General features: G+C 41.1%; 1 protein-coding gene across 8 annotated transcripts in view; it reads right to left on the bottom strand.

Annotated features, from left to right (window-relative positions):
- MITF (melanocyte inducing transcription factor) overlaps positions 1-12,704 on the bottom strand; it is a 228,773-nt gene that overhangs the window by 206,330 nt on the left and 9,739 nt on the right. Inside the window, exon 1 of one of the 8 annotated variants that reach the window (XM_027523882.1) lies at positions 782-928. The exons of 6 other annotated variants lie outside the window; for them this stretch is intronic. The gene's annotated coding sequence lies outside the window, so the exon portion shown is untranslated. Of the gene's footprint in view, positions 1-781; positions 929-12,704 lie in introns of those variants that run through there. One more of the 8 variants, XM_027523879.1, reaches the window with a different exon arrangement.

Below are 12,704 nucleotides of genomic sequence, written 5' to 3'. Positions count from 1 at the left end.
TTTGAAAGGACAATAATTAGTCAAGAAAATAGCAAAATGAGGAAGTGGTATTCGCTTACAATTTCTGTTAATCCCCACCAGCTGTAATTTAAGAAATTCAGTGACATCAGCATTTATAATGGATCCAGCAAGAATGACAGAACTGCGGATGGGGAATCATATGAGAGGGGGGAAAAGAAACTTGGGGGCAACTGGAAAACACATCTGAAGATGTGGAAAATTAATTCACTTTGCAGTGAATCACTTCAACAGCTTCAAACACCATCACTGCCAAAAATAACAGAAAAAGTGGAAAAGGAAGAATAAGCACTCCAAATCTAATCAAACGATCCAGTAGAATATCTGGGAAAAAAAGTCACTGAAACAAGTAAAGTAAACATTTCTGGAAACAAACAGAAAGCAATTTAACTATTCATGAGTGACAAGAACCAAAGATTCAACATTACGCAAAGAGTATCACTTTTCAAAAAACATTCATGAACGACATGAACTTGTAAAAACGAAGTCACTTTGGTTATTATTTACATTACCTTCTTTGAAGACTGACAAAGAGTCAATTCCATGGTGGCCTTTTCCCCAGAGAGAAAAAACAGCTTCTGAGAAAATCATCCCAGTATTTTCACAGTGTCCCATCTGAGTTCACAGATGGACCCGGAACAGGTATGAACTCCCCACACAAATGCCAACCAAGAGGTTTTACTAAAGCCAGAGTCAGAGGGAGAAGAAAACCACACCAAACTCAACTGACGGAACAACCTACAGAGGAGTTGAAAACACTCACCAGGGCTGCCTCAGCCCTTTGGCTGAACATTGAGCCTGCTGAACTGTCACAAAAAGGAGATGATTACGGAGATGTGACTGTAGCTGCTTGGCCACAGGCTTACATGCACCCTCTCTCAACACTAAGAAGCTTAAATGAGAGATGAAGTGATAATTAATAGGATCATTGGCAGCAGGAGCCAACTTCTTGAACAAACCAGTAATTGCTGCCTACTTAAAATGACAGGGAATCCAGCCAGCAAGGAGGGAGGTGCTAACAATGGGAATCATAAAAGGTAAAAAAAGACTTTACATCAACAGGTTGCTTGGCTCTCATTCAAATCAACCTCCTTATCTACACATTCAATTAATAATGATAGCAAATAAATCGAGAATCACATATATGAGGACTAGAGATCAATAATCCTTCCAGAAATATTACCACAGATGTGAGATTTTCCTTCCACACACTCTCCAACACTCAAAATATCATATATTGATCTTGAAGACAATTATCGACTTGTAAATGATATCACACTGGAGATGAACATTTTTCCCATAAGTGCTATAGTTGACTCAGACACCCTTTGAGGATAGCCAGTCTGTTGAGAAACTTTTAACAGCAGCCACAGACATAATTTATGCTCTCTGTTCTGAAACTAAAACAAGGTCTTGGATGAATGACTGAACATTTCTGGCAAGGCAAAGGACAGGTAGCACACAGTATCTCCAATTTAAACCACTCGATCCCAAATAAGAGAGTGCCGATAACCAAACACTCAACTAAACAATTTTCCCTGTTTAGTTCAGAGAAGACCAGCACCCATTCAACACTCTCTAGCAAGAAACAGACAAATACAACTCTAACATCTTCTGATGCCTAGAGACATGAAGAGACAAGGATTCCATCTTCTGCCATGGAGAGATGTCTACAGAGATAAACCAGGGCAGCAGGCACATAGTTTCATTATGACTAATGTTGACCAAAACTCTTCATAAAATCAACTCAACATGGAAAGACCTACCTAGCTTATTTGCTCAGGAAAACCCTGGCTCTCTGATGGTGTTGCAATGGATGACCTGACACTCTCCAGAAAACAGATCATTGCAAGAATAAGGGCTTGCTGTTAAGATGCAGCCCAGATGGAAATCTCCAACACTTTTTATGGCAGTTAAAGATGCATGTGAGGTACTAAATCAGGAGCAGAAGCGCTGAAAACTCAAATGGTTTTCATTTTTCTTAGTATACATGAGAATTAAGTGCGTTTTCCTTTTATTGTTGGCCTTTCTCCTCTCCCACTAATAAAAAGTAAAAATACCATTACATTTATTCTGAGAATCTCTAACCCATTGCTGCTGGAACCCACTGTGTATATGGTTCATCATTAAAGCCATCAATTAGAATTTTTATAACTTCTTCCTCTCTATTAGATCATTATATCCTTTTATTGAAAATATTTAACTTAATACTTTGCAATGACTAATATTCTTAACACCCACATGTCAAGGCAGAAGTTATGTTCATTACACAATATTATGATGTTTCAAGACCTTTGGCATTCAAAGATAAACAGTCCAGAACGTAATAGACTGACTACAACTTCACAAAGACATACACAAAAAGCAATTAACAAGTCAAGTTAGAGGGGGAAAAGAGAGAGAGAGAGACAAATAGAAAATACCAAGATGTTAGGAACTACATATGTTCAGTGGGAGACCACAAGGATGGGCATGTAGATAAGACTTTTTGCTGTCACCAACTAAGGTCATTCAAAGAAGATCTTTACTGGGGAATGATGAAAATTTACAACTTACACACCACACCCCTGTGAATGATTACGTATACACCATCCCATCTTTTGCTACCTTTCTTGAAGCCTTCACAGCCTACCTCTTTTCAATCATCAGAAACAGCTTTGAAAACAAAGGACAAGGCAGCCAAGCATTCAGTGAGCACCTTTAATAGATACATCTATTTATCTTGGATTAAGATGTTCAACCACACCCAGAGTCTCTCTTTACTTCATCAGACACCTAGTCCTGTTTCTCTTCCAAAGTCAACATGAGTTGTTGCCCCAGATCTCTTCCTATCCAGCCCTCCCTTCCATGCCTCAATATACACAGTAACCACTGCAGCAGGGTGAGCAGAGCTGACCTATTGGAAAAGACACTGATGTTGGGAAAGACTGACGGCAGGAGGAGACGGGGACAACAGACAGTTGGATGGCATCACCAGTTCAATGGACTTGAGTTTGAGCAAACTCTGGGAGATAGTGAAGGATAGGGAAACCTGGTGTGCTGCAGTCTGTAGGGTTGCAAAGAGTCAGGCAGGACTTAGCCACTGAACAACTACTACTGTAGCAGGGCAGATAAGAGGGGAAGCTTTGAAGTCAAACAATCCTCTAGTTTAAGTCTTGGTTCTGCCCTTATTTGAATGACTTCAGGCAAGTGACTTACAATGGCCAAGCCTAAGTTTATCTATAAAATGGGATCCTACCTACCTCACGGGGCTTCCCTGGTGGCTCAGACGGTAAAGAATCTGCCTGCAATGCAGGAGACCTGGGTTTGATCCCTGGGTTGGGAAGATCCCCTGGAGAAGGGAATGGCAACTCACTCCAATATTCTTGCCTGGAGAACGCCATGGACAGAGGAGCCTGGTAGACTACAGTCCATAGGGTCACAAAGAGTGAGACACGACTGAGCAAGTAAACACACATATACTTACCTCACAGAATTAAATTATACAAAGCATTTGAAATGGAGCTAGTAGATGTCTCAATAAACTTGTAAGTAAACTAGATCTGAGCTATTCATTACTGCTAGTTTGGCTTCTTACTTTTCTAATACGTGAAAAATACAAAAAAAATAAAAAATCACATAGGTAACTTCCTTATTCCAGGACTAAGACAAAGAGACAAAGGGACACACACACAAACAAACTATTAATAAGGAAGCCATTCTTTTTATAATACACAAGGATACATTATAAAAGTGTAAAAGGTACAGGTGGAACGCAGAAAAAGACGGCAACGTTCAATACTTAACTCCACTGTTCTATAATTTTCATTATTTAACCCCAGTGGGCTTCAGTCTCCAAAATGCAGATGAGATTAAAGCACTAACACAAGACACAGCCTGTAGTAAGGACTTTGAAAATGCGAGGTGCTTCTGCTATTATTGTTTTTGTTTGTGCTTCTTTGTTGTTATTAAACTGTATGATCTATCTGCTGTGCCACTCGAAACTACTGGACCTACTGAAAACACTTCTTTTCTTCCCCCCTTCTTAAAAGAATTCCAAGCATTCTCAACAAGCACTCGATTAACGTTTACAATAATGACTGTGCTTATAATTAAAATATGCTAATTTTCAATACACTGGGAAGTCAAAGCATCACCTTTATGTTCTAGGCCATGACTAAACTGAGCTTGGTTACTTCAAAAACTGCCTGCAGAATTTCTAAGCCATCTTATCGCCTTCTGCGGGATTCTGCAGCAGCGGTCGCCACCATTGTTCTGTACTCTTTGCCCTGGTCCATATTCTCACTCTTCATCTTCTAAAGAACAACAGAAATTATATCAAAGTAAAGAGTTACATATCTGAACAGCCCCACCCAACTTTAAAGATCTGGAAGTGATAAACCATTTTTATTGTAAATAAACTCATAAAAAGAGAAGATCAGGTGCCTGGAAAAGTTTCATTATTGTGGCTTCAAGTTTAGTCCACAACAATTTCAGAGCAGACAGTGTTTAAAAATATGTTCCCCAGTGAGATGCTTTTTAGATCAGAGAAAGAACCACTAGAAAACCGTTTTTAATACAATCACTCCTCATCATTCACAGATTCCCTATTTGCAAATTTACCGACTCACTAAAACTTATTTGTAACCCCCAAATTAATATTTGCAGCATTTTTACAGTCATTTGTGGACAGAGAAGTGAGAAATCTGAGTCACCCACACATGCATTTCCAACTGAGGTCAAACAAGGCAACACTCGGCCTCCTTGTTTCAGTTTTCACAAGTGTCTTGGGGTGGGGGTGGGGGCTCATTCAGCACTACACTATCTGCATTCTTATGTTTTCTGTTGGTAACTTTACTGACAACCCGCAAGTCTGGCGGTGGTTTAGTCCCTCAGTTGTGTTCAACTCTTGTGACCCCATGGACTGTAGCCCACCAGGTTCCTCTGTCCTGGGATTTTTCCAGGCAGGAATACTGGAGGGGGTTGCCATTTCCTACTCCATGGGATCTTCCCAACCCAGGGACTGAACCCCAGTCTCCCACATTGCAGGCCGATTCTTTACCGTCTGAACCACCAGGCAAGCCCCTGCTAGTGCTGAGGTATCCTCTAGTGGTGCTGAGGGTGAGAAGACTGTGAGGTATCTTATGGAGAAAGCACAGGTATTAGATAATCTTGTTTCAGACATGACTCTGTTAGCCCTTAGTTCAATGCTGTGGTTTAGTCACTAAGTCATGTCCGACTCTTGCAACCCCACGGACTATAGCGTGTCAGGCTCCTCTGTTAATGAATCAATCTTTTTTTTTTTCCTTTTGGCTATGCTCTGGAGTGGATTGCCATTCCCTTCTCCAGAGGATCTTGCCGACCCAGGGATCGAACCTGGATCTCCTATATTGCAGGTAGATTCTTTACTATCTGAGCCACCAAGGAAGCCCATTTATATTGGTAGTTCTTTATTCAAGAAATTGTTATTGGACATTCACTATCCTGCAGGTGCCCAGGGAATTTACAAGTTACATGTTTCCTGGGGCCTCTTTCAGGTGACGACTGACAGAAATAAAATAAATATTTCCTATCAATATATTTATAGGTAGAAGATGCTTGATTTCTTAAAATACACATCCTTTTTTAAATGAAGGCTTCAAATAAGGTGACAGCTAAAGGCTGTCTTCAGTCAAATCAGTTTCAAATATGTTTCTCACTTACACTATACATGATCCCCTACATTATCTATGATCTCACTTACATGTGGAACCTTAAAAAAAAGGCGGGGAGGGGATGGCTTACAGATACAGAAAACAGAATGTTGATTGCCAGACACAGGGGTTGTGGGGGTGGGCAAAAAGAGTGAAGGTAGTCAAAGAGAAAAAAATTCCAGTTGTAAGATAAGTAAGTCATGGAATGGAATGTAAAGCATGGTGACTATAGTTAATAATACTGTATTATAATAAGCAACAAGGATATACTGCATAGCACAGGGAATTATACCTATTATCTTATAATAACTTTTAATGGAGTATAACCTGCAAAAATAAATCATAATGCTGTATACTTGAAACTAATTTAATATTGTATATCAACTATATTTCAACTTTTTAAATTAATTTTTAAATAAAAATCAGAAAAAAAAAATACTGCATTGTGTATTTAAAAGTTGCTAAGAGAATAAATCTTTAAAGAGTTCTCATCACAAGAAAAAATTTTTAGAAAAAAAATTTTTGTAACTATGTATGGTGATGGATATTAACTAGATTTCTTGTGGTGGTCATTTTCCAATATACACAATTATCGAATCATTACATTATGTACCTGAAAGTAATATAATGTTATAAGTCAGTTATACCTCAATCAAAAAATAATAATATTTATACTGACTACATTTTGACTTGGTAATATTTGGCTATATTGGATTAATATTGTGTGTGTGTGTTCTCAATTGCTCAGTCACGTCCAACTCCTTGCAACCCCATGGACTGTAGCCCGCCAGGCTCCTCTGTCCATGGGATTTTTCCAGGCAAGAATCCTGGAGTGGGTTGCCATTTCCTTCTCCAGGGGCTCTTCCCGACCCACAGATCGAACCTGCATCTGTTGCATCTCCTGCAGTGGCAGGCAGATTCTTTACCACTGAGCCACCTGAGAAGCCCCAAATAACACATTACTCTCCTTTAATAAATATGTCACTTAAGCATATTTCTTTCACAGGATAACTGAGTCCAAGTACACTCCTTTCTTCCCCCCTAGGAAGGGATCCTCTGGCCCAGGATGATCTGCTGTGGCTTCCGTGTTAGCCCTGGGCAGCCACGCATGTGCCAAAAGCAACAGCAGTTTAAGGTTGACTCTCTTTGTTCACCATCATCTCCAGACTCCACAGTGGACTCAATAAATATTTACTGAGTATCATTTTACCTCATGGGAAAGGAAAATTTGCCCAAGGATCTTCCAAATCATTCCCAAACTATGACTCTAAGAAAATAGAGGAAGAGTTAGATCTCTTCACGTCCATCTGTTGAGACACCCAAGGCATAAATGTACTCTGAAAACTCCCCAAACTGCCTTTGCCCGTTTCCTCTTCCCTTTAGTTACGCGTGTCTTCATTTTCCACTCCAGCCTACACAGCCGATTCATCCTGTTCGCCCACTAAAATGAAGCGCTCAGAAACCCATCAGGCTGGGCAGTTTCTGGCCATCCTTCTCACGCTTCATCCTGTCCTATGCTCAGGAATTCCCCAAACACACTGGATCTCACCCTCAAGTATCCAACTCACCACCTCTTTCACTTCTGTGGGGGTGTGGGTATGGATGTGGCGGGGGTGGGGGTGGATTTCAATTACATGGAAAGAGAGAAACTGTCATTTTCCCTGTTTCTTTATAAAACTCAGGAAAGGAACTGTTGAGCAGAGAACCAAATTTCAAACAGTCCAGACAGTACCACAAAAAGGCTGCAAATACCCTGAAAAATGCTGCCTTGAGAATTCCATATGTGTTTGTATGAATCTATGTCTGGTTACTGGTAGGAAATGTCTCCCACTGATTGGGAATCAAACTAATTCCCATTCCTCTGCACACAACAGCTGATAGCTGGGGTAAGGGGTCCAGAAGACTGCTGGGTGACAACCAAATGCAAGTCTAGGTTTGAAAACTCACTGCAAGAATCCCAAACACATGAAAACTGACTGTATGTGCCTAACGGTGACAGAACAACGGTAGTGTCAGCAGCACCTGTACAGATGAACCACTTCTGTGTTTCCTATGTAAACTCCTAAATTCTAATGGCAATGACACCAGTAGCAGCACTTGGGTGGAGCAGGAGGCAGAGAGCAACAGTAATGCAGGTGCAGCAGCAGGTACAGCTAGCATCCACTGCACCCTTACTACAGTAAGTACTCTCACTACCTCACCAAACCTTCCCAGCCAGCCAATGCAGCCGGGACCCTCGTTACCCAGGTAACAAGTCTAAGCTGTAACTGATGAAGGCCTCCGCTTATGTGCAAGAGATAATGGGAATTTTTCTTCTGAGAAAGATGGAGGTTCTTCAAACTAGTCTCCCTTTCTGCTTCCCGGTGGTTGGTTTAGCCACAAGTTTGGGGGAGAAACTCTATGAGGCTCAAGCAAAGCGTGTCATTTGACCGTGGTGATTGTTCTACAATGTATACACAGACCAAAGCATCATGTTATACACCGGAAATATATAAAATTCTTATTTGTCAATCACACTGCAATAAAGCTGAAAAAAAGAAAAGAAAAGCAAGCTATCATATTGGTGTGGATATTTAGGCTCTAAAATAGCTACGCCGTGCTACTAGGACAGAAAAAATTCTAGAAGAATGAAAGATACAAAGATATTGAACTTTGACAACATGAGGTATTACAGCTTTTACTGGATAAAGGTAACTGTGTAACGAGGCTGTCCTGTGAAATGCGAAAAGATAAAGGAGGAACTCACTACAGGCCAAGTCGAAACGTGACAGTTAGGAATGACAGACGCCCGTGTGGACACAGCCGTGGAGTTCGGCTGCTGCCCTACACGGTGTTGAGAAACCTAAGTTAGTGCACCTCATTATTTATTCCTTCACCTTGCTGGCCTATCATTACGATGAAGGGAAACATGTTGATAAAGGCAAAGAATGTTCTGGCAACAAAAGTAATGCCTTACCCGTAAATAGCACGTGCTGTCTTTAAATACCTCCCTGTGAGGCATCCCGGAGTTCATCACTGTTCAACCTGCATCTACTCCAAAAGTTCCTCAAGCTAATCCCTGGTGGCTCAGACAGGAAAGAATCTGCCTGCAATGCAGGAGACCAGGGCTCGATCCCCGGGTCAGGAAGATCCCCTGGAGTAGGAAATGGCTACAACTCCAGTATCCTTGCCTAGAGAATCCATGGACAGAGGAGCCTGGTGGGCTAAAGTTCATGGGGTCGCAAAGAGTTGGACACAACTGAGAGACTAACATTTTTAATTTTTCACTTTTGAGAATCACTGGGTTAGTAGATTCAGAAGCCCAGGGTCAAGCCAACATAAGACTCCGATGAGCAAAAAGAGGCTCAGAAGAACCCTACAGAAGAATCTGGCTAGAGTTGGCCTGGGTTGGAATGATGGTTCTGGATCATCTAACCAAGAGATAATCTGGCCCCACTCCCCTTCTGTTCTATGAACCCTCTTGTTTTCCTGCTCATTGTCTTTGAGTCATTTTCTCTTAGTGCAGTGTCTCAAACTAAAAATTCATTTCAAGTCAAAAATTCATTTCATTTCACCCTGCTGGTGCTATGGGCAAAGATGGAATCACAGTGAGAGCCTGGTTACTGAGCACAGGCTTTGCGCTGGGGAATTAAGTCAAGTATTCCTTTGTAATTCACTCAATTATCCTACAACTTAGATAATATTATTATCCACTCACCCCACTTAGTCCTCTGTTGAAATAGAGACTACAGGAATAACTTGCTCAAAGAGAAAAAAAAAGAACTAGTAGCTGGTCAAATTGAAATTTAAGTTAATCCTTCTTACTCAGAAGGTTGAACCCAGAACTCTAGACTTCTTCAACTGTTTACAGCTCTTAACCAGTTTACAATAATAAAAGATTCTTTGCCAAAAAAGCATCAGGGCTTTTTGTCTGGAGAAGGTCAGCATGCAGCAAAAGAAAAAAAACAAAAGAATCAAAATGCTTGGGTTTAAGTGGATTGAAAATAAGAAGAGGTTGAATTTCTTGGCAAGTAAGAAGTCCAGATCTACCCTATAGGCCCTGCTTGTCTGACATAACACTGGCCTTGCCATGCCCTCTTCTTTAGACAGAAGGATGGCCTGGTGAGATTCAGAATGAAGGGGACAATCTGTTATGTCGGGACACCCTAACATGCGACTAAACAGAGGCTGGCTGGTCGCAGTCACCCCGCCCCTCTGTTTTGGAAGATCCCACATTCTACAAACTGTCTGGAATTCATTAAGACAGGAAAACAGGCTGACAGTCGTATTTCAAATTTTATTCAGCACAAGTTCTGTGGAAAACAATTTGGTCATGCGGGCACACTCAAAACCACCATCACTCTGTTTCTCAACCAAATCATTCAGTCAAGTGACTGCAGTGTGCTTCAAGTTTCACACTTTGCAAATCTCTGATAAACTACAGCCCTCTGAGACCTGGGTGAGGGCTCCTTATGGGAGTACAGCCAGGTTAACTCCAAGTCACTCAGAGCTCACATCTGGACAACCCAGCACCCTACCAGGTTTCACTAATGTACATCTGATCACTAACATTCTAGAGGGAATTTTCCTTTTTTTAAAATCAGTATGTGATTATCAATGATCCTCTCTAGCCTGACGATAACAAGCAACACCCTATTTTTTTTTTTTTTTTTTACAAAATATATTCCAATCCAGGGTATTTTTCCTATGGAGACACAGAACTTATGGTAAAAGCATTAGGGAAGTGTGTGCGCATCAGCATGTCCTGGGGGACTTACTGAAAGACACAGACTGCTGGGACTCCCCAGCCACAGTTTCTGATTCAGAAGGTCGTGGGTAGGGGCTGCGAATATGCATTTCGAACAAGTTACTAAGGGACACTGAAACTGTTGGTCTGGAGGCCATATTTTGAAAATGATTGCACTAAGGTGATGGTGGTAGTGGTGGATGTACTGTTGTTGTTTGGAAATGGGGTGGTGATTTTAATCAGTGAACTGGAAATAGGAAGCAATGCAGACAGGTGGGCTTTAGACAATGGATCAGCTCAGGTGGCCCCCACTGGAGTGACAGAAAATTCAAATTAACCACTTCTAATCAGAAAAAAAAAGATATAAAATAAAATAACAGAAAAGACCAAGGATAAACCTAAGCAAAGATAGGCACAACTCGATTCAGAAGCCAAAACCCTCCTACTAGGACCATGGTGATGATAGCTAGCTATCCACCAAAAGTGGGTTCTCCTTTCTAAGTTAGAGGTTTTGCTGCTCAGCTGGGGTCTCTCTTTCCCAGTTCCCACCCCAGCATCCAGACCTAGATATGAAACTGGACCTTGCCAGAGAATCTGAGCAGAAGTGATGCCTGTCACTTTGGGACTTAAGTTATACCTTCTCCTCTTCCTTTCCACCATCAGACACAAAAGATGCCAGGGTTCTAGGCAATGACAGAACCAGAAGATGGAAGGAGCCTGGGTTCTTGATTTGTCACATGGAGGAAAGCTGTCTGCCTACCAGGAACTACTACTTATATGATTATCATCTGCCACTTCGTTATAGCAACTAACATTAACCCAAAATAAGGACTTAGTTTTTCTCTGCCTCCAAGTTAGGGCTTCATTCTAAAACACAACAACCTTCCCAAGTTCAAGATCAATGGAAATAAAAGGAGACTCTCTGTGAGCACCCAAGCAAATCCTGGGATTCATTACATTAGTCTACATGTAACTCCCTGAAACCGATCCCTGTGATACAGAAGCATGGCGAGCCTGTATCAATTTCTCCACCCCAAAGCCATGAAACTCAAGCATGTAGGCTAAGCTGTGGGAAGGGGCTGTTACAAGAATTTGGAAAAGTGATTACAGGCAGGCAAAATAAAAGTGCCCACTAGGGGAAACACATGAGGACAAGGGAGCTGGCTGCCAGTGAAATCTGATTAGAAAGATGACAGGTGTATGAAACCAAGAGTGAGAAAGAGGGGTACCTCGGCCAGCAGAGTGACGTGTATATCACTGACTCCAGAAACAAATCCCAATTAATTGTTCTTGCCATTCAGCCCCTTGCCATTAAAGCGTGCATTTTAGCAACTGCAATACTATGATCAAGTGAACGGCATCAAATTCTCTCATTCACTTCTGAATCAACAGTGATATAAAGCACCCACACGCTATCAATATCGACAGAGTTGCATTTCACGACCCCGTCATTTAGCATTTATACCTCCAGCCTTCATCTAGATAAGATGTGATTAGTGTTTATCTACCTAAACACCAGTGGATAAATGACCATGCCAAGGTGATGCAAGATGTGGTTCCAAAAAGTCTACCCACCGATTGTCCCATACACCACAAGCCAGAGGCCAGTTTCTCTCAAAGGTTACTCTCTAACCATGCTTCTTTGGAGCAAACGGGCAAACTTTTATTTGGAATGTCACCAGGAATCATGCCAGCTGTTTATATTTTTAGAGACTCTTTTACATAAGCTATTGTAAACTCTACCTTGAAAAATGAACAGACTTTTCAAGAATACATAGTTGGTGTCATCCTTTTCCCTTAAAAGGAAATGATCCTAACTGGCCAATACTATTTTAATGTTTATTCACAGTCATTATGCTTATTCACAGTCATTCTCTGCCCCAAGTATTATAAATTTGTTGCAAAAGGTTCTATTGGCTGAGATGCCAATTTTCTCAAGTTATGCAGTTATTTGAGACTTATGAGTTATTTGAGTTTGAGTTATTTCTCAAGTTATTTGCAGTTTACACAGAGCAATCTGACCCCGAAATAATACCTTTTCATTTACTGCTAAAAGATTTCAAATGCAAAAAAAAATTAAACAGAAGTATACTCAGTCCTTTTGACAGAGAAGGGATTGTTACAATATTGGAGTGCCTGTGAATACCACCTCCAACTGTTTGGGACAGGTTCAGGCAAGAGGAACAAGGTGGCCACATCTCACTGAGGTGCCCAGGTAGGCTTTATAGGGATTGCGCTAGGTTCCAAGTTAAACAGGAAAATCATCCTTATGTTTTCTGTGTGCTTTT

This window comes from Bos indicus x Bos taurus, chromosome 22 (assembly GCF_003369695.1).
Source record: "Bos indicus x Bos taurus breed Angus x Brahman F1 hybrid chromosome 22, Bos_hybrid_MaternalHap_v2.0, whole genome shotgun sequence".
Taxonomy (NCBI): domain Eukaryota; kingdom Metazoa; phylum Chordata; class Mammalia; order Artiodactyla; family Bovidae; genus Bos; species Bos indicus x Bos taurus.
Note: the sequence above shows the minus strand (reverse complement) of the source record. Positions and strands in the feature narration are given on the sequence as shown.